Here is a 9,114-nt window from a genome sequence, read left to right on the forward strand (position 1 = left end):
ACTTCGGAGGGGCCGGTGGTGATTTCCCGGCCGTCCCCCGTGCGAGGATGGCGCTTGTTCGGCAGCGTGTGTCCGCGCTGCCCCGGGAGCGCTGTGCAGCCTTTCCGCTAACACGGCGCAGCGGCGCATCCTTCCCCCGCCTCCCCACGGAGCCGCGGGCAGCGGCGGAGCAGGGGCTGTGCCTGCGCACGGCTGTCCCTGCTCGCACGGGGACTGCGCCCAAGGGCGCTTTAGGGAGTGAGCTGGAGGGGCATCAGCGCGTCTGGGCACCCAGGGGGCACCGAGCTGTTCCGACATTCACCTGCAAGCATTGGGCTGCTTCTCCTCTCCTCTCCTCTCCTCTCCTCTCCTCTCCTCTCCTCTCCTCTCCTCTCCTCTCCTCTCCTCTCCTCTCCTCTCCTCTCCTCTCCTCTCCTCTCCTCTCCTCTCCTCTCCTCTCCTCTCCTCTCCTCTCCTCTCCTCTCCTCTCCTCTCCTCTCCTCTCCTCTCCTCTCCTCTCCTCTCCTCTCCTCTCCTCTCCTCTCCTCTCCCAGGAATGGGAATGCTTCCCATCTTTGTAGTCTGCTGAAACCCATTTTCTTCTCGGTTTATTAAAAAAAAAATTTTTTATGGGTTTGTTTTTAAAATGTTAGCACAGATTTTGCTGCTCATGGCATTTTCTGTGTGTGCCAAGGTTTCCCTTTTTATTTTGTGATTTGTATTTTCTTGAAAATTAAGGTTTTTTAATGCAGTTCCAGCCTCAGGGAATACAAGGCGAGTAGAATTTGGTGACATGAAGTGCTGAATTAGTATAAATTTCAGCAATATCTGAAATGTCTGTATTCCTTAGTTTGAATATATAGGATAGTTATTAGGTTTTATTTTATTCTATATAAATTCATCAGCTCAGAGTCACTTCAGCAATGGCAACTTACAAAGTCATATTTGCCAGGAGCACTGACATTTGTATGCTGCCAAGAGCAGAAGATGGATATGCGGTGCTATTAAACAACTAAAAATATGGTTATTACTTACTAAATTTGCTGTTCATGTATGGCATAACTCTGTTTGTCTTGAAGATAGTTTCCATAAGAAAATGTGCATTTTTTTTTCCTAGAAAGCAAAATATTATTGAACAACCTTGCATACAAAGGATTACATAAAAATGTCTGGTGCTTTACATGGTACATCTCTTATTTTAAAAAAATATTATTCCCATGGTGAGTTCCAATGTTCGTCAGTAAGCTTTAAGGACAGAAAATAGAGTTGTGCCTTTATATAGACAGAGAGCTGATTTCCTGATAGTACTGATGAGCTCGTGTTTGTACAGAATTGATCAGTAATTAAATTCAGACTTTGGTTCAGTGTGAAGTGGTTTATGCAACTGTGAATCTATGGCATTTCAGAGGTAAGAATGTAGGAATCAGAAAAACACCCACTTCGCAGAAATGAGAATCCAAATTGTGAGGACTTCTGTTTGCAAGTGTGAGTCCAAGAGAGATGTTGGTTTTCCACATCCCCATCCTTTCCAAGCTCCTTCTCTTTCTCTCCACCTGATACTCATCCATTATCAGATTATAAATGGAAACAAAGGCTTAATGCAGAATCTGAGCAAAAACCCCAACTCCTGTTCTTCAAGAATTCTGGGTTAGGATTTTAATTCTTGGCTCTGGCCCATGGTTTGAGGTGTGTTGGGGTGCAAAGTGACTCATTCACTTTTAGCCAGTGCAATGAATGCCCCAAACCAGGACAGCAGAGCAAGGGGATCAGTTTGTAAAGACTAACTACAGAATATGCTGTGGTGGTGGCCAGAGAATAATGTAAGGCTGGAAAACACAGAGAAATCACTTTACCATAAGTCTTTTAAATTTTGCTATAAAGCAGAAATCCAGTGACTACTGTGTTAAGGACTCAAAGCATGCTGGCAAATTGCCTGATAGGGCAAGTCAGGACATCTCACAACCCAGGCTTCACAATCCATCTTAAACAAGAGGGAGCAGCAATTCCTTGCATTCTGTCATTTGGCAAATATGCGGTTTTCAGATGTAACAGTACTGAGTATTTTATTGAAACTTTCAGACGTCAGCCTGCACTCTCCATATGTTCAGGGTTTTACAAGCTGTTTCCATGACAAAATGAGATTGATTCTGGAGCCATATAGTTAATTGGTTAAATCCATTTTATTTACCAAAAAAATGTAGGCAAAACACTGTTCTCTTCAATACAGTAGACAGATTCCTTTTTTTGTTTCCAAATCTTCTTTTCCAAAAGCTACTCTCTTTATAAAGCTTTCTCTGAGGAAGATGGTTCCTTCACTAACTTTTTGGTGTTGTTTGTTGTTTCTCATTTTCTTGTGTAATTACATTTCATTCATTAGGACAAGAAGATTTTTTTGCCATATAGAACTTCTAAATCCAGCCTTTTAAAACGCTGCTTCATTTCTCCTGTCTTCTGTAAGAGTGAAACTCATGGGTAGCCTATACTTTGCATGAGACACTAATCATGGGTCAAAAGAAAGAATAATGTCCACTGTCTGTATCATTAATGCACATGTTGGAAAGTTGCTAATATCAGGAGAATGTGTTCCTGTTTTTTGTTATTTGGTGGGGTTTTTTCTCTTTTCCTTCAGGATGAGTAAGACAGGAAAAAAATATTTATCCATTCACTGACCAAATCGTAAACTAGAATATGCTTCACAAAGGGATAAGGATCATCCAGGAGTTTTATGGAGGGAAAAGCTGTTTGTAAGGAAAAGATCACGACACTATCTGGCCCAGCTGCAGTTATTCTTCAGAAGCAGAAATTGCACCCTGTATTATTTAGATTGTCACATCTTCATAGATCCGCTAAAAGAAATTATAATTTAGATGCGCAGATGAAGTCCACACATTTTAAATGATGTTAACTGATGCTGAGAGTCACCATTCGAGTTGTTCCCTGAGGTTTTGGTGGCATCAGCTCACTTACATGACAGCAGAGGAGATGAGTGTGGGGGCTGGCAGGGTCCTCCCGGGCTCTCCCTGCACCTTGGCCAAGGTAACATACAGCTAGCTCTCAGGATCACCCTGCCCACGGGGGCTCTGCCTGCACCCACACAACCCTTCTGGGAGAGGGGCTGCTGCACAGGGGAGCCACTTGGCTTCCAGGAGGCTTAGGTGGGCTGTGACACTGCTACTGTGGGTATCCAAAGCAGCTGAGAGAAAACCGGGATTGCAGCTGCTCCAGTCACACTTCTTGTGGGCACTGTGGAGGAACCGGGATGGAGCAGCTGCTGCATACCTGCCCTTCCTAAGCAGCAGTGCTGCATCACAGCTTTTTAGCAACTGCTGGGGGACAGGGACAGCAGGTACAGCAAATTATCGTAACTTTAAAGAGCAGCGTTATGTGTGAAAAGCCGTCTTGTTTCCCATTCCAAAAAAGAAACAAATCAGAATTTCTTAATTGCTGAATATTTCTTGTGGGGCAAATCCAAACATAAATCGTCCCATTACTGATCACAGTGGTGTAATTGCTATTGTGAAGAAGTTAATTTTGGATTCTTTACAATTGAAATCATCTACCCTCTTTGACTTTCCGGGGCTTTATAGCCAGCAGACACTGAAGTGAATTTCAGGGAGGTAATTTTTCACTCATGCTGTTTTTGTGAAGCCCAGATCAAAGCCTGCTCTGGAAACTCTGGAAAGTGGAGTCAGCCAAAGCCACAGTGCCAGCTAAGGTCTTTTCTCAACCTCTTGTTACAAAGTCTGCTTTGAACACTTTTTTACCTCATCTTTTCAGCATGGGAGGCACTGGAACAGGTTTTCCAGAGAAGCTGACGATTCTCCATGCCTGGAAGTGTTCAAAAGCAGGCCGGGTGGAGCTCTGAGCAACCTGGTCCAGTGGAAGATGCCCCTTGTGAGGTTGGAACTAGGAGATCTTTGTGGCCCCTTCCAACCCAAATCATTTTGTGATTCTATGAAATACAGAGCATTATTTCCCATTCTGGTGAGCAGTGTTGTCTCTTGGAGACTGCTTCTGAAGAATGTCTCCATGAGTTTTGGAGCTATAGCTCTGCCCTGCAAAATTTGAAAAAAAAAAACCTACTCAGTTGTTTTTAGTTTTTAAATCAGTACCTGATGCTCCAGATAACCTAGGTTCCACATAAGATACTTTTTTTCACTAATTAATAATGGCCTGTGGTATCTAACTGGCTATTAGAAATCCATTAATTGAAGGAAAATGGTTACACATTTGTCTTAAAATTTAGGGAAAAAAAAGAATGTATTTGTTGGCAGAATTTTAAATAATTAATTCTGTAAAAGAAAAAAGGGAAGACAGAGAGTATAGTAATTCCTTTAAACTAACTTCTCCTGGAATGTTCTTTGCATCACCACTCAGTTGATTGGAACTGTGTGGGAAGAATCTTTTTATTTTAAAAAGTGCAGCTGAAGGCTCAGTTTATGAGCTGATAGATGTGTAGTTTCATTGAAGTGAAGGCAGCAACCTCGTAGACCACTGTAGCTCATATTATTTCCCAAAGCTTACAGAAACCCCTCCATCTTCCATCCACTGTGTGCGTGGCAGAACAAATAGGGAATTCAAACAAAAAGTGCCTTTGACTGTTCAAACCCTGGCAGTACTTATTTGCAATAGATGGGCAGCTCTGTGTCTCCCAGGGACAAGTAAGGAACACCCAGTTCTTCACAGATCTGCCACTGGCTGCACTGATAATCTACAGAAGGCCACACTGTATGAGGTTTTCTTGCTCTGTCTTTCTAATTGAAATGAAAAAAAAAATTGCAATGAATATGAATGTTTCTATAGATTTCAATGGTCTCTAAAGTAGGAGCTTGTTGTGTAATCAAATTCAGTGGGGATAAGAAGACACATGTTAAACAGAATGGTTTTGTCTATAGCAAAAAAACTAAATTAGATTTTAAAAAGAAAATCTGATTGGCAGTTATGTAAGACTATTTTATGATGTTTGTTTATGACTTGGGAAAGGAGGAGAGTTTGGCAAGGAAATGTTTTGTCCTAAATCTATAAGCATAAGCAAGCATGGCAAGCATATTCATATGCCAAAAATGCCGTTTTGTCTACTTTGGATTTTTCTGAATTCTGTAGACAGCAAAAAACACTCACATGTGTTTGTGGACATTTATTCTGTTGTGACAATGTAGATTCATCATGCAAATATGAAATCAGAGGATTACGAATTAGGTATTGCAGCTATTTCACATGTAAATGTTGGAAACTTAAAGGTATTCTCAGTATGCATTCTGAAGAGAAAAAGACACAATTCAGTAGGAAAGCTGCCTTGATTTTCCATTCACTTATGTGAGTTTCGCATTAGTGCAAACTTAATGCTTTCATTGGGCTTCCTCCTGATTTATCACGTTGCAAATGAAAACAGCATCAGGTCTATAAGCTTTTGCAGACTTTCACTGATTTTTGGTAGGTTGCTGAGCCATAATGCAGAGCCATAATGTTAGGAGAAGACTAATAAAAGTATAATTTTCAAAACTGTATTAGTTCCTTGAAGACATTTTGCATAACTTATTTGGCACTTTGGCTGATTGGTGCTGTGAGTTACAGTCTGCTATAGACTAGTACAAATGGTTTGCAAAGAGGTGGAAATAAGGTTTTATTAGAAATTTGAAATTGTATTTACTGAAGATAATTTTCTTAACTGCCTTTGAAAATACATCAGGAGCCTCATGATAATAAGACTAAACCATACCAGGGTTTTCTCGATGGCCATAAGCAGGAGCTGAATTGAAGTGATTTTATCTCTTCTAGAGCACCTGTAGCAAAGCTCAGTGAGAATGACTGCTAAGCCAGATCTACATAAACAATTTTAAACAACTTCCCATACACTGTATGAACAACTGCTCCCAAGAATATAGCATCAAAATCATCAGAACAGGTATTTTTAAACCACCGCTACATGTATTACATTTTTGGTTTATGCTCTTAAGACATGAAAGTTCAGATTCATATTATAACAGGGCTTGAAAGAAATAACAAGGCTGTCACAAACATTGCAAAACTTCATTAGAACATTTATACTTCACATTTTAACAACATTTGGGGGACATCAGATGTAAAAGAAAGCTGAAAAAGCATCCTTTGAAGATGGTTTTAGTGCATAACACATCTCAACTAACCAGGCTCAGGGCCACAGGAATTTTATGGAGTCCTGGCTTCTGCTTCACCATTTGAGTTGCAAGAGCGTTTGCAGTGTATTTCATACTGATGGGCAGTGAATAACTCTGTCCTCTGCTGTAGAATTCTGTCTCTAGTAGTAATTTTGTAGTGAGGTATGTCCAACCTTTAGCATCCAACACAGAGCAGTGAAAATTATATGCGCAAGTACTTCAACAGCTTGTGTAGCAGCTGGCAAATTATGTGTAGGAAGGTTTGTTCTCTTGTCTGTGTATGTGCTAAATACATACTGGTCCCCACCTCTTAAATATTAAATACCAAATAATGAAATTTAAAGAAATAGAAACTCTTAGGAAAAATGTGCTTTTGTGTAATATATGCCTCATATTTCATTATGCAATGAGGATACGCCTCAAGTGTCAAGGCAGCACTTAAAAATCATTCTTCACTCCCACACAAGATATCAACTTGGACTCCATGTGAATCCGAGGGCATTCAAACATATTTTGAAAAACATTAGCTGGTCAGCTGTCTATAAACAGCAAAGGAGCTGAGTAACACATCAGTAGTGAAAAACTCCTATCAAATATTTGTATTAATCATCTTTAAACTTCATCAAGTGTAAGGATCCTGTAGTGGAAACTCTAACAATTATTTTCTACCACATGGATAGGAATTACAAAATAAGTTATAGTGCATGGTCTAAATATTGAAGTACCAGTAGATAAGTAATGTAGCAAGCAAACAGAAGAAAGTACAACTCAAGAAGCCATACCTTTAAATTGAGTTTATGATGAAATAAGTTTTTATCAAAATAACGTCTCGTACATTTCCAGAGGAGAAAAGAAACAGTTTGCCCGCATCCCAGTTCTGTAATGGATTATAAATGGAAAATTCTGAAATTAACACTTCAGAATTTCTCGTGTTAAAAATTTAAAGCACTTCTTCATTTTATAGAGAATACAGAGTTTCTCATAAGGTTATTTTACAAAACATTGAATTCAGAAATTACTCAATGAGAGTGTTTTCTAATCCCCAAAGTGTGCCTGTGTGAGCTACACCATATAGGTGTGCCTGTTTCAAACCCTGTTTCCTGCTGTTCCTGAATACTCATTTGGATTTCCTGGAGTGACTTTGGACATGACTTGCTCCATGCCCTCGTCTGGCAGTGTCTGGGCTGTTGATGGAACAGCCACTGTCCCAGCTATGCTCTGCTGGCCTCAAGAAGCTGCCATGGGGCCCAGTCTTGTCTGTGCTGTGGTTGCTCACATCTTCCTTCCCTAGAAATGTCTTCTCTTACTGCTGATAGGAGATTCTCAGGAAAGACTTGGGGAATTTCTAGAACGCTGCAAAAAAATAATTGAAAACGGGGAGAGAAGTACTAGAAAGTGTCAGGAACATCCCCAGAAAACAGCATGTGAATTCCTAGAATACTCTCTGAAAATTGTGTAGGAAAAATTCCCAGAAAACAGACAGGACATTCCTAGAAAGTATCAGGATTTTGAAAATGTAAGGCAAGCCCTAGAAAGTAGTGGGAAAATTCCTAGGAAGCAGTGGGTGAATTGTTAGAAAGCAGAAAGTGAGTTCCAAGAAAGCATCAGGAATATGGATAGAATGGACTGGTGTAATTACCAGGAGGCAGTAGGATAAATCAAGAGAGTTCTTCCACTGTTAAGGGTTTTGCAGAAAGCTGCAAGGAAAAGTGCCAGAAAATATCAGCATTGTTTAAAGATCCAGTTATCCTTATAAATCTTCAGAAAATATATTTATACCTTCAAGCACTATATCTTGTTTGTTTTGAAAACTTGATTCTTCCTTCTGGCCTTAAACAATCTTCCTTTTTATTGTCTTATGGTGAATGTTTTGTCTTTCATCATGAGGAATTGCAATTTCACAGTCAGCAGCTTGTGGTTTTAGATGAAGGAGAAGAAATTGAACTTCAAGAAAAAAATAACCTTGCTGTCATCCAAATCTCCTTAATAAATCAAGAAGAGGGAAGAAGGAAAAAACATGGGCTCTTAACCGACTCAGTGAGAGTAACTCTTTTCCAGGAGAAGTTACTGGTTCTTAGTGAATCACATGAATTTATTAAAATATACTCCCCTTTTTCAGTGTATAATACCCTGGTTTGCATGCAAGTACATGACTAGTCTGATTTGAAATAATTTAGGAGGATGCCAAAAGAGTAGTCACGTATAGATACATCTGAAGGGGAAGATGAATCTCCAAAGTAGTGCTTGCCAAGACCTGAATATTTGTATCTATTGCTATGAAAGTTCATCCCTGCCTTTGCTCTCCAAACTCCTGTTGGCTGAAATGTTTTTCCCTTTGTTCCTGGGGGATAGCGTGACCCAGCAGATTGGGCTCCCTACCCCATCTCTACCAGGCTCTGCTCTTGCTTGTGCTCTTCCAGGCATGATTTTCCCTGGCTCAGTTTATATCTGTGTCTGCTTTCCCTTTTACCCAGAGCTCCCCAACCACTGTGGAACACTGGGAGGTTTGGGAGCCAAAGGCACTGAGTACCTCAGCGGGAACTAAATAGGGGAAACCTCCTTCAGGTAGAAATCCATTTCAATGGATATTGTGTTTTGACTAAGCTCTCCTATGTATAACATGCCACTCAACTAGCAGAATTGCTTAAAAATCTCAAGATTCTCTGAGACAACCAAAAATCTGGTTTTAAAGCATTAAGTTTCCCTTTCATCAGCCATGGTGATGACAGCGAGGGAGGAAGTTTGGCTGCAGGACTCCTGTGGCAGTTTGCAGATGTTAATTTGCAGAAAAATAAGCTTTCATGGCACTGAGATCTGTTGGCACAGAAGGGCTTTTAGTCTGTGATACTGGTTTTGAAATCCTTGCAGGGCTGAGACCTTCCACATGCTGGAGTCGGTAATTATTCAGCCGTCAGGTGCTTAATCAAGAATTATAAATAGTAGCAACAAGTAACAGGACTTGTACTCTGTGATGGGAACAGAAAAGTGACCTCAGGAC

The sequence above is a fragment of the Hirundo rustica genome, chromosome 13, assembly GCF_015227805.2.
Source record: "Hirundo rustica isolate bHirRus1 chromosome 13, bHirRus1.pri.v3, whole genome shotgun sequence".
Taxonomy (NCBI): Eukaryota; Metazoa; Chordata; class Aves; order Passeriformes; family Hirundinidae; genus Hirundo; species Hirundo rustica.